We start from the raw sequence: 13,320 nt of genomic DNA, 5'->3' as shown, positions 1-13,320 counted from the left end.
CCTGAAAGCACATTACTTTTATTCATATGCTTATGCAAGGGGGATTAGAAGTTCAGTTTTAGGATCAGAACCTACAAATTTGTTCTTTGTACTCTGGTTTCTTCATTGACAGAGCACAGATATGGCACATTTACCATAAAAATAAAAGCAGTGAAAATTTAGTTGCTTGCAAGCACTTTTTTGATCTAAACCAAGGTGGCCAGCCATTGTTAACCAGATACTTAACCAGAACTTTCAGAAGACAAGGAAAACAAGCAACCTTTCTATCAGCACCTCTGATTTACCTCAACATACCATCACTTCAAAAGCAAAACATTTCTCATTTTATACATCTTATTCTCAGCTTGAAATTCTGTCTTTCTCAGGAAGAGAATGCAAGGCAATCTGTTTCATTCAGTGCAAGTCTTTGACATCTACAGAAATATCAATACCAAATCAAACACATCTTTGCATTTTTCATCCAGAACTGCTGGGAAAAGAAACAACCCAAACAATAAACCTTCAGGTAGGAAAGATATCCTTATCTAAAAATCAACCTACAAACTACTGTTTCTTATGAAAGTAACCTCAGTTACAGAAATGCAAAGACTGCAGAACAGCTCACGAGATCAGGCAGAAGATAGGAATGGCTGTACTAGATCAGACCCCACGCATTCAGCTAATCTGCAATACTGCCTCCAACAGTGGCCAAAGCTGGATGCCTGGGGAAGAAGGTAACAGGAGGAGAGGCACGCAAGGCCTTCTCTCGTTCAAGTGCTGTCCCACTTCACTAGCTGTTTCTCAGGACTTTCTGGGTCAGATGTGTTTGTATGTTCAGCAACAATCAATTTTTTTCTTCTGTGATCTTGCCCTGCCTCCCTTTGAATGTCTGTAAACTTTTTAACACCCACAGCATTTTGCAGTAAAAAGTTCACATCGTGTGTCTGTGTGGAGGGGGAACAAAACTAAAGAAAACTCAAACCTCCTTTTTTGTTTCAAATCAACTAGTTTTATTACTGCCTCCTCTTTCTTTTGGAAGAGGCGAGGAGCATCTGGAGCACCATTCAGCCTTTCCATACCTCTCCTGTTTGCAGTCTTCTGTAAAATCCTGGCAAAGTCTCTGACCAAACCACCCAAGTCTTGGAAGGCAGACGCAGGGACTGTGAGAATGAAGACCTTGCGCCCACTGTAGGAGAGGAACTGGTTCGAGACCATCTTAAGAACCTGAACATAGACAAGTCCATGGGACCTGATGAAATCCATCCAGGAGTCCTTAAGGAGCTGGCAAATGAAGTTGCTAAGCCACTGGCCATCATATTTGAGAAATCATGGCAGTCAGATGAAGTTCCTGATGACTGGAAAAAGGGAAATATAACCCCCATTTTCAAGAAGGGGAAAATGGATGACCCAGGGAATTACAGACCAGTCAGTCTCACCTCTGTGCCTGGCAAAATCTTGGAGCAGATTCTCCTGGAAGGCGTGCTAAGGCACATGAAAAACAACAAGGTGCTTGGTGACAGCCAGCATGGCTTCACTAAGGGGAAATCCTGCCTGACCAACGTGGTGGCCTTCTATGATGGGGATACAGAACTGATGGACAGGGGTAGAGCAGTTGATGTCATCTACCTGGACTTGTGCAAAGCGTTCGACACTGTCCCACACGACATCCCTGTCTCTAAATTGGAGAGATAGTTTCATAGGTGGAACGCTCAGTGGATAAAGAATTGGCTGGATGGCCGCATGCAAACAGTTGTGGTCAATGGCTCAATGTCCAGCTGGAGACCAGTAACGAGTGGTGTCCCTCAGGGATCGGTGTTGGGACTGGTCTTGTTTAACATCTTCGTCACTGACATGGACAGTGGGATTGAGTGCGCCCTCAGCAAGTTTGCCAATGACACCAAGCTGTGTGGTTCGGTTGATACCCTGGAGGGAAGGAATGCCATCCAGAGGGACCTTGACACACTTGTGAGGTGGGCTGATGCCAACCTCATGAAGTTTAACCATGCCAAGTGCAAGGTCCTACACCTGGGTCGGAGCAACCCCAGGCACAGCTACAGGTTGGGCAGAGAAGAGATTCAGAGCAGTCCTGTGGAGAAGGACTTGGGGGTGTTGGTCGATGAGAAAATGAGCATGAGCAGGCTTCAGTGTGTGCTTCCAGCCCAGAAAGCCAACCATATCCTGGGCTGCATCAAAAGGAGCGTGACCAGCAGGTCGAAGGAGGTGATCCTGCCCCTCTACTCTGCTCTCGTGAGACCTCACCTGGAGTATTGTGTGCAGTTCTGGTGTCCTCAACATAAAAATGACATGGAACTGTTGGAACAAGTCCAGAGGAGGGCCACGAGGATGATCAAGGGACTGGAGCACCTCCCGTATGAAGATAGGTTGAGAAAGTTGGGGCTGTTCAGCCTGGAGAAGAGAAGGCTGCGTGGAGACCTCATAGCAGCCTTCCAGTATCTGAAGGGGGCCTGTAGGGATGCTGGGGAGGGATTCTTCATTAGGGACTGTAGTGACAGGACATGGGGTAATGGGCTAAAACTTAAACAGGGGAAGTTTAGATCGGATATAAGGAAGAAGTTCTTTACTGTAAGGGTGGTGAGGCACTGGAATGGGTTGCCCAGGGAAGTTGTGAATGCTCCATCCCTGGCAGTGTTCAAGGCCAGGTTGGACAGAGCCTTGGGTGGCATGGTTTAGTGTGATGTGTCCCTGCCCATGGCAGGGGGGTTAGAACTAAATGATCTTGAGGTCCTTTCCAACCCTAACTATTCTATGATTCTATCATCTCTTATAAGAAAGTGATTTCCATTTGTATTTTCAACAAGCAAAGATGAGATTTTTTAGAATTGCATGAAGTAAACAGCTAAAATTACAGTGAACACAGTGAAGTTCACTTTGAGACTGGTAATTTTGAAAACCCCAATTGAGCATGCTACCCTCTAACACTATTTATTCTTCCAAGTTACTTCCTAGGCATTTTATCAATGAAGAGCAATTTGTTCATACTTTTCCAGCAGTAAATGGAGTATTAGAAAGTTCTTGCATCTGGGCAGACCTGTAAATCCTGACAAGTTCCCTTTTTTGTGAGACTATTACTATTTATACCTCAGGGTTACTGGCATTTGAGCATCACTGACAGAATGAAAGAGGATACATTTCAAAACCTAAGCAAACTGTAAATCAAAGTGGTTCTAAATATAGAAGTTGTAAATGCCCTGACTGCAGTTGTTACCTAATTATCAAAGTGCTGAAAAAAATTGTATAAATACAACTGACAATCACTGAATTAGCATGTTTTCAGACTGTACTCAAAAGAGCTCATTTAAGTTGAATGCAAATTCAGAAAGCCATGCTTGCAGAGCCTAATAATTCTGCAAGAAGTTGAATGGAGAAGTTTGTTCTAATCCTCTAATCCACTTTGATACCAAAGACTCTCAGATCTATCACCTCCTGCCAACTCTAGTTCCTCTTACACAACTGCTTATAAAGCAAGCCCAGTTTTCCCCCATATGAGAACTGAACTTACCGCAAAATTAAAACAAAGTATCCTGAACACATCATCTGGTTTTCTATAAACCTACCACTATGTTGGGAAATTAAAAATTCCAGAACTGAGATTTTGGATTATTTTTTTTCTATTTAACAAGCAATCTGTCCGCTCCAGCTGTAACAACTGAAAGCTGTCCTGCACTACGAAGGGCTACATTTCCTGCATCTTAAACATGAGAACCAAACCACAAGCAACAACAAAGGAAGGCCTCTAACAAGAAGTCCCTATCTTTTTATGGAGAGGCAGAAGAATACTTTTCCATACACACAGCTTTAACATTTTCCCAAATTCCACCTTTTTTATAGAATGAGCTGCTACCTTAAAGAAAAAAAAAGAAAAAATAATTGTAAAAACAATGCTAGTAACAGGAGGCATTCAAAGTTATTTCCTTGAAAATGGTATTAAGTCTACCTCACATAAAAACAACTATGGCTATGATAACTCTTCCGCTTTTCAGATGAATTCTGCAAAAATAGCTGCTTTATGAAAGCAAGTCAATTGCAGACATTAGTTGCAAGTCTTCGCCCTTCTGTGCAATTATGCGACATTAGAACCACACTTGACTAAAGTGAGAAGCATCTATAATGAAGTAATGAAAACAGTAACATTGCAGATATTTCTTAATGGAGAAATCTGTTAAGTATATAGCAAATTATGTTAAAAAAATGAAAATACAGATGGTGAAGCAAGTATCGCAATATCTGTGTTTTCAGCCCTAACAAAAATATTTTTCAGCAATGAAACCAAATTTAAAACTATCTGCTTCTTTTCTTAAGCCACTTAACACCTTTTGTGTGTGAAAGAAACTAACACATACACTGCATGCTTGCGTGCTCCCATGGGTGGATAAGTGCAGAAAAACCCCAACAAAACAAAACACCAGCAGGTATTTCTGTCCAGATTAAGTCCAGGGAGTTCTTCTGAGCTGCTGGAAGGTACATCAGGCACAGATATAGATCATACAATGCACAGGCTCTTCTCTGGGCAGCCTAGCTCCCAAACTGGAAGGACAAGGTGATCATAGTCCAGGTACTTACCCAAGCCAGGTTCAGACTAAGTACAATCTAACGGGATAAGCCTGAAGTCTCTGCTCAGTGGTTCAGGAGAACACCATGCACACAGGTCCAGACATTAGTGGCACAGCACTCAGCTGTACCACAGGCACTCACCAGCCTGTGCCTAAACCCATTCTGACAAGCAAACCCAATCCAGGCCAAATGAAGAGCTTTAACAAAACTTAGAGGGATTACCCGCCTGGAGCACGGTGAGCACTATGCCTATACAACAGCTGTAAACCAGCGTATCCTCATCCCTGACAATGAATCTTTATTACTGGAAAGTTACTGCAAGACATACACTCAGTGATACAAACATGTAACAGAAATGCTGTACATTTCTACAGTATAAAAGCAGGCACAAAAGCATTTATTTGACCTACAAAAAACAAACAAAAAAACCCCACACATTTATGCATACAATAAGAAAATGCAGCAAGCACAGACAAAAAAACATGTCCAATGACACATAATTTAGCAGTTTGAGCTTGACAAGATACTGTTATTCTTTACAAGCTTGAAAATCGAGCATGTAGGTGGAAAAAGAAAACCCTCCAACATTAGAACATTTGTTTGGTACCTACCTAGACAAAGGCAAGATATTTTTATGCTGCACCAACAGAGCTGCAAGCTCCACTGAGCACAGGCTATAAATCCCAGCTCCCTATTACAACTGTAAATCTACAGCCAGAGAAATCATGACACATCCTCCGCTTCCACAGCCACACTGGTAACAGTACATGACCTCCACATGAACAGAAACCACAACAGTGACTACAGGTGAGATATACAGCATAAATAGCCACCTAAAGCAAAACTAAGCATAATTCAATAACTGCCTCCTGCTAATGCCCCCTTAATCTGGAGGGAAGGAGGAAAGAGTTACGAAACCTAGTATTACACAGACTATTCACTTTTACTAACCTTAACATTATACATCTAGTTTAGGTTTGTGATTAAGACAGATGCTGTCTAAAGTAGAGTGGAGACAGGTACCTTCAGAAAATGAATAACCCCATCATAAAATGCCCAAGATAAATAGAATTAATTGCTTGCTGGAAGTGCAACTCTGTCTCAAGTATAGAGCGAGCCTCAACACCTAAATTGTGGAAGTCTAACAATGTTGGAGTCATATCCCCCTAAGAAGAGAAACTCCATACTTTAAAGCAGTAGATGAACAGTGGAACACTTAAATCCTTAATCAAGAATGGCATCCAAATTTCACAGAATGAAAACTCTGCATAGTTGCTGTGTCTTAGGTAAGCCCTTTAGTCGTGTTTATACTTGAATCAAAATAGCATCTCAAGGGTTGGGCTGACTTGGTAGACCTGCAACAAATAAATCCATTAACACTGTGCTAACATAACCAATACCTTACAACCCCAGCAAGTGTTTAGTACACTTGGTGAGTGTCTACCAAGAAGCAAACACATTGCCAACACAGACAAAAGCAGGAAACACAGAACCTCGGCTTCAAGTGGCTTCTCTTCCAGTAGCCTAGAGAATTTGCTCGGGTGGTAACACCCAAGCATGAAAAACAGCTTGAGTCATCTTCATGATAAATAGGAGTGGCAAGGAAGATTTTCAGAGTGATGGTGCAGACAGTGAAGACTATCATTTGGTATTCTTCCTGGTTTTTCAAGTTGCCTTCAGCTGTTAAGGCAGATAAAAGTTTCAAGCCTCAAAAAGCACAGCATGATTTCTATAAAAGGCAACTCTTCAGGAGTACCAGAAAATCATGGAAGAAACACATTTTATCATGTATTTATTAAAAAGTGTCTGTGTATATGCTCAAACCAAAAAGCATATAAACATATATACATATGATACTATATGGTATACTTACAAATACCAAAAAAGCAGCCATCTTATAGAATTGTAACAATGTGCCTTGTAATTTCAAGGCAAAACCATAGAAGGCTTTCCAGACACAGCTGTGACAACTAAGTCACAATTAAGTGTCAGACCTAATTCCTAACCTTAATATATATATAAAAAAAAAACAAACAAATCAAATGAAATGTAGATGCAGTAGAACCAGTATGATCCTTTAGCACTATCACACCAAGCAGCAGTAGTCGCAGTGACTTCTCATCACACACGCTTCTAGAACACACTCACGATGTAAGCAGAAGTATATTTAGTATGTACAGACAGAAAACCTCAAATCAATTCTCAGTTCCTTCTTTAAGATTAAAGCTGCACCCTTCCAACATAACTTTTTTGAAGGGAGCATGGTGAGCACGTGAAATGGCATAATTCGGTGACTCTTAGCACAGCTTTTCCCCTCTAAGAAAAACCCTAGAAGATTACATATTAGAAATCACTGTCCATAGTAAACTCCAGCTGAGACAGGATACTAAGTACCTAAAATCCAGACAATCACAGGGGATGGGTGATGTCTCCAAGAACGCTCTAATGCCTGTAGTTTCTGAGATGCCTGTCTTTATAATAGTGAAGTTTCCCAGGCAGTTTATACCCTGCCAGTGAGCATGCTTGCAAATGCTGTCATTCTGGATATGCCGGGCATTTTTTTGTGCCTAAGGCTGTCCATCATTAATAAATTAGCTCTTCCTATATCTAAGGCAAAATTTAGTAGACATGAAAGGAATATGTCTGACATACTCTTAGCTTTTCTAAGAGAAGCTGGTTGCTGTGCAGTAACACAACTCTTGAAGTCTAGAGCAGAGAGCAGTGGAACGCATGACTCATTTGCCAGCGCTGAAGTCACCCATGTGGTTGAGCCCAGACTGTCTGTAGTTGGTAACACAACGAGCCATGGCCTGTCCTAAGGCCTTGAGGGCAAATGGCAAAGCACAGCTTGCACCCACACAGCCAAACATTCTTCACTTCAAACCTATTCCAGCAGTTGAAAATAGCCCCCGAGCTGCATCATGCCCCAAATCTTGCCTAAACATTGTCCGGAGGAATGCTGACAAATACCAAAATGTGCCAGGAGGGAACGCATTACCAACAAAACACCACTGATGACTGTCAGGCAATACTCAAGCCAGAACTATTGTCCTTTGTAGTACACAGATGCAGCACCAATACCTGGACCTTGCTGCCCAGCCTTACTTAGCTGCCTATCAACAAGGTTTTATAGTAATTCTTCTGACAACAGTAAAGTATTTATCCAGTAAACTATTGCTGAAAATGTTGACACTAGGAACATTCTTACTTCAGTTTTAAAAGGAATGACTTAAGATGTTGAAAATCAAAAAGAGGACTTCAAACTGCATGTAGACATCCACCTCCAGAAGAGGTGTACAACGTCAGACAAAACTTAGTAAGAAACATCACTAAGATACATACCACAAGCAAATCTAACTCCCATTCCTAGATGCTTAATTTCTTCTTACAAAGAGCACAGAAACCTAATTTGAAATTGTACACCACATCCAAGGGAACAGGCACTAAGCACTCAAGTATGCTGAGCTCCACAATAACTGTGTCCTTGTACAATCAAAGACTAGGAGGCTGCATAATTAAACTTGTACTATACCAACGTACTAAGGAGTACTTGTTTACCTGTAACTTCTTACCACTTTACCCTGACCTGGATTTGCCTAACAGCTTCTAAGCAAATCTTAAACATACCTGTTTAATATTTTTCTCCTTACTGCATGATCAAAGTAGGTCTGCTCTTATTCCAGCTCAGTGAGTTTGTCATATTAATGAAATAATGTATTCTTTGGGAATACATGGCTTTCCTCAGGAAGGCATTTCTGCACAATGTGCTGTATAATTTAAAACCAACAAAAGTCTTTGGTGTGGGATGAGGTATCCGTGGGATGAACATACATCCATACTCATGTGGGATGAGTATAAACATTAACTACACAGTTGACGAATACTTACTGCAAACATTGTGTTACGTTAAAATCAATGATACAAGATAGAACAGCACTGAAGATTTTATTGTAAATGTTTAATTAACAATAAAAAACACTGAGAAGGAGGAGCTGATAAAGGAGAAGCATTATGGAGTACAGTTTAGGCAATACTACAAGAAGCAAGTTATAAATAAAGCAAAGCACACTTGCCTACTTTTGATCATATTTTAACCATTAAGACAAGTAAACTTGTAGAGCCATCCTGATCTTGCATCAGTCACTGAAACTCCAAATCACACCACAACTCTAAATCACAACACATATCAATACTGCTGTTCCTTCTTCCATTGAAAAAACACAAATTAGGATAGCAAGTGTAAAGAGCAATACAGCCAAAGACGACTATGGTGTGAACAGCTGTATTGCAATACACTTCTTTGGTTCAATATGTTGTCCCTCACACATAAACACAAGAAAAGCAGCAGAAGCGAGCAGACCAAATTAGGCTGCAAATGAACTCCCTGTAGCCCACCACAGTGCACCTTCACATCTGTTCTGGAGTTGCAGAAGGTGACCCAGCTGGGGTAAGATGCTGTTAATAGCAAAAGCTACCACATAACCTTTTAAAACTGCACTCCTACCAGGAATACCACTTGAACTCCTAGGGAAGAGTTAACAAGTTAACAACAGAACATTTTACCCTCTGTAGAGCTAAACAAGAAAGCGTGACCATGCTTCTTTTCCTAACCTACCCTACCTGGCTGGCATGAATTACCTTACCTTTGGACAAGGCTGTGATTGGTCTGCAATTCCAGTGAAGAACAAGACAGTAGAGGGCAGTTTAAGCTTGACACAGCAAAAGGACTTCACACATTTCATTCACCTCCAGCCCACCAAAGGCTGGCTTGAAGAAAGTATTTTGTAGTGTGACCCAAACTATTCCAAGTATGCCAAATGTGATGATTTAGAACATGTGTATGCTCCACACTCTTCACCTACTGTGTGCAAAGGCATGTGTAGGAAGAATATTCTCTAAGCAGCTGCATGAAAGAAATCTAATACCTTGCCTGTTCCTCCCTGTTTGCATCTTGTAAGCAGAATGCAAGCTGAGAGGCAGGGAAATATGACTGGATTGCTTTGCAGATACAGATAACAAAGATAGATACTCCATAGCTGTTTACTTTCTTGAATGAAACAAAAAAAAACCCAAAAAAAAACCCAAACAAAAAAAAAAAACAAACCCAAACACCTAAGTCATGTTGTTCCTAGAAACAAATTAATTTTATATATTATAGACATTTCACTTTTAAAATAGTCTGTGAACATTTATAGACTTTGATTTGCTTGCACTGAAGACCTGCTCTTTCCTTGTTTCTTCCTAATGAACTGCAGCAAGCAGCACCAGCCAAATATGTGACATGGCAGTTGACAGGGCTTTCTCTAGGGGAAATTCAGAGACTCTGGAATTCATTTGTACAACCTTCAATGAGATATTCACAACAATTATTTTTCTCCCTGGCCTGAAGAGAGATCAGTTTGAGAGAATTATGGAAAAGGTCAAGCATGAACTCCCAGGCTAGCAGGCAACAAGCTATCCTTTTCATAGGAAACAAATTTTAACTATGCCAGGGTTTAAATCATATTTAAATAATAAAAATAAAGCAAAGGTTATAGGCACCTTTATTTTTAAGCATACATTAATTTCAGTCCCCTTTAAAGTTATGAAATTAAAATAGTGCCACAAAGTACTGTAGTGAGATGAAGCACAAGCGTTCTACAGAAAGAATACTGTACGGTGTATTTCTATTCCGCCAATAAAAATTATGCAGCATTATTAACATATTCTAAACTGATCTCCACGTAATCTGCATCTGGAAGCATCATGACCTTACTGGTAAATAATATTTGAGTGGATAAATAGAGCTTTTCCCTTTAGAGTTCAATAAAGTTTTAAGTAAAACCAATTTGATTTAATCATCTTGCCCCTTTTCAAAACTAAGAATTCTTGAGAACTTTCAACTTCTTTCCACCTTTTGCCTCACTATGCTTTTTTTTTGTTAAAAGAAAGGATGACCTAGAAAAGCTTCAAATCTTTCCTAAAGCACAGATGACAATCAGCTAGCTAAGCAAAAGCAATAAACATATTCACAATGACTACCAAAGGAGTGATTTATTATCTTCAGATCCCAGTAAGAAACAGAATCCGTCACATTTATTTGATAGTTTCCAAAGCCAGATAAAGGACAGATGCACTTCAGATTTTTCCTTCAGGGAAGTTATGCAAGTTGGTTTTCCCCAAAAAAAGCTCTGTGATGAGTAAAACTACAACAAACTATTCTGTATTCAATTGTTCATTCCCTTTACATTTCATATTGAAGACCTGCTTCCTAAAGCAGTCAGCAGAATGAATAAAGACTGGATAAATACAGACGTGACTTTTCAAAGAGCAGATAAGCCTTGTAATGCAATGTACATTGCACTGTACATTTGGAAGGTAAGGACTAAACAAAAACACATGGAAAATGATTGGGGGAATCAGAGTTGCATTATGCAAGTATTTACAGTATTTTTCAAATGGTTCTATCCTTACTTAACAAGTTAGATTTTTTTTTTTAATTAGTTCTATTTACTCCATGCTTTTCCTCATTTTTCTTTGTTTTAACACTTCTTGAGAGAAAAAAAAAAACATTCTCTAAGCATATTAAGAAAATTTGAACCTTCTTGACATTCCATCTTTTTTGGATTATCAGGTAAGTTGCTTAAAATTAACCCAAAGCAATCACTTATGGTGAGATATTCTTTATGACTAAAAGCAGGAATCATCCAGCTTTTCCCTCCTCCTTTATCAAGTGTTTGGAGGTAGAAGATATTTACTGGTATGAACTACACCACCCTAGCTGCCTCCCCCTTCTTGAAGGAGTTACCAATTAAGCAGACACTTCTGCAAACCTCATACACCATTACATGGCGACAATATCCAGGTAATGAATTGCAGGAGAATATGGTAAACCAACACTTCGTTCACTAGCTGAACCTTTCTGGGACACCTGACCAACAGTCTTGAAGTCAGCCACAGAAGTGTTTTTTTTTCTGTTGTTAATAAATTACACTTGTCAGACTAAACCAGCTAATATTTAGATATGAGCTACTGGGTGGATTTTCTGCACTCATGGCTTTAGGTTTCTATGTGCAGCCATACAATGTATGAGCCTCAGGTCCTTCACTCCAGTGACTCAAAGAGACCCAGTAAGACATTTTAGCACAGATAATGTTTCACTACTTCTTGTCTCCTGAGCCAGCACTGTGTAGTCTGCTGCTTGCAACTCACAGCCTTTCCCTTATGGGTAGCTGGAAGAGGCAATGGAGGCCTTCAAGCAGAATCACCGGGTACCCGTACATAGGCTCCAGCTGCAAGCAGCTGGCTGCCACAGCTTCCCTCAGCTTTTGAGGGAATCCTGCTGTGCCCTCTAGTGACAAATCTATGGCAACAGGAGACTGCACACTGCCCATGACACCTAGGTCAAGGAAGCAGAAGGACCTCTGGATACATGTATTGCGCATTTCTTCGTATTCCCTCCACTGTGCTCCACTCCACGTATCTTACTGGCACTACATGATCGCTGTAGGTCCCTTCCAACTCAAACATTCTATTAACACTCAAATCACCTACATAATCCACCCCAAACAATACCAAACATACACCTCTGAAATCTCAAGAAGATAGATTCAATACATTAAAATACATTCAAATGGACCACTCAGAAAACCTGAAATAATGCTGTGCTTGTTGCCATCATAATTTGTTTCACACAAGTCTGCAACTATACCCGTAATGTTTGAAAACACAATGCTTGGGATTTTCCAGTCTGAAAGCCCAAGCCCAAATCAAATTATCTGCACGTGGTGCTTGAATTACCAGATAGAAACTGGTAGATGAGACTTATTGCTGATCAGTAAGATGGCTACAAACTGGTTTGCAGAATGTAGCAGGAGCCACTTCTTGCTTGTAGATCAAACTTGGGTACATGCACCTCTGCCTTTTGTCCTCTGAATGTTGCAATTCTCAAACAAGCACTTTTTATACGTCTTCAAGCTTCCTAAAATAATACCTGCCTCTTGAAATACTGCCTCATTTTCCCTGCTTTTGTAGGCTTTGGCAGAAAGGCTATCAGCCTCAAATGCTTTCTTATTCGAAGAGTGCCAAAATCACAAAGAAATTCATACATTAACAGAGAGGCCATGTGTGTCTCCCAAGACATCAAACACGTAGAAGTTTTACAGAGGGAAAAATTTACACTCTGGTACAGCAGCTAGAGCACTGCACCAGAAATCCTGGGAAACACAGTGTCACGGTGATGAGCATGGACCTGGATTTACAAGTCTTGGCACCCACAATAGAAAGGTCATCTTCATAACAGCATATTCAGAGAGGAACATACACCCATTGATTCTGTTAGCAAGGAAAATCTAGTGGCAAGGGCTCATTGGTACAAGGTGGTCCACCAGACTCAGCTTGAAGCATGGCAATTGCTTCCATATAACCCTGAGGTCAGCACACTTCTCTTGAGCTAGAAACGTGGAGATGGATGGGGCTCTTGCTGCTCAGGTACAACAAGACTTTTTGAATCCAAGAGTTTAATGGCACAGCCTGGCAAAGTATCACCCATACTAGAAAACTGTTAACTTTTCACTCTGAAGTCACACAAAAATCATACGCAGATTAACCTGAAAAAAAACCTTGATCCACAACTAAACTATCCCATTAGTTATGGCATACTGGTTTTAAACTTGCCAGAACTGTATGATATGTGATGGGTTTTTAAACAGCTGTTTTATGTGTCTCTGGTCAAAATGGCAAATGTTTGGCATAAATAGCATATTTTTGGTTTATAAATAACACACAATA

General features: G+C 40.4%; 1 protein-coding gene across 3 annotated transcripts in view; it reads right to left on the bottom strand.

Annotated features, from left to right (window-relative positions):
• RB1 (RB transcriptional corepressor 1) overlaps positions 1-13,320 on the bottom strand; it is a 73,426-nt gene that overhangs the window by 32,625 nt on the left and 27,481 nt on the right. The gene's annotated exons all lie outside the window — the stretch shown is intronic.

This window comes from Pezoporus flaviventris, unplaced genomic scaffold, assembly GCF_033815535.1.
Source record: "Pezoporus flaviventris isolate CSIRO_AGI_PZ_B2104156 unplaced genomic scaffold, CSIRO_AGI_Pfla_v1 ptg000025l, whole genome shotgun sequence".
Taxonomy (NCBI): domain Eukaryota; kingdom Metazoa; phylum Chordata; class Aves; order Psittaciformes; family Psittacidae; genus Pezoporus; species Pezoporus flaviventris.
Note: the sequence above shows the minus strand (reverse complement) of the source record. Positions and strands in the feature narration are given on the sequence as shown.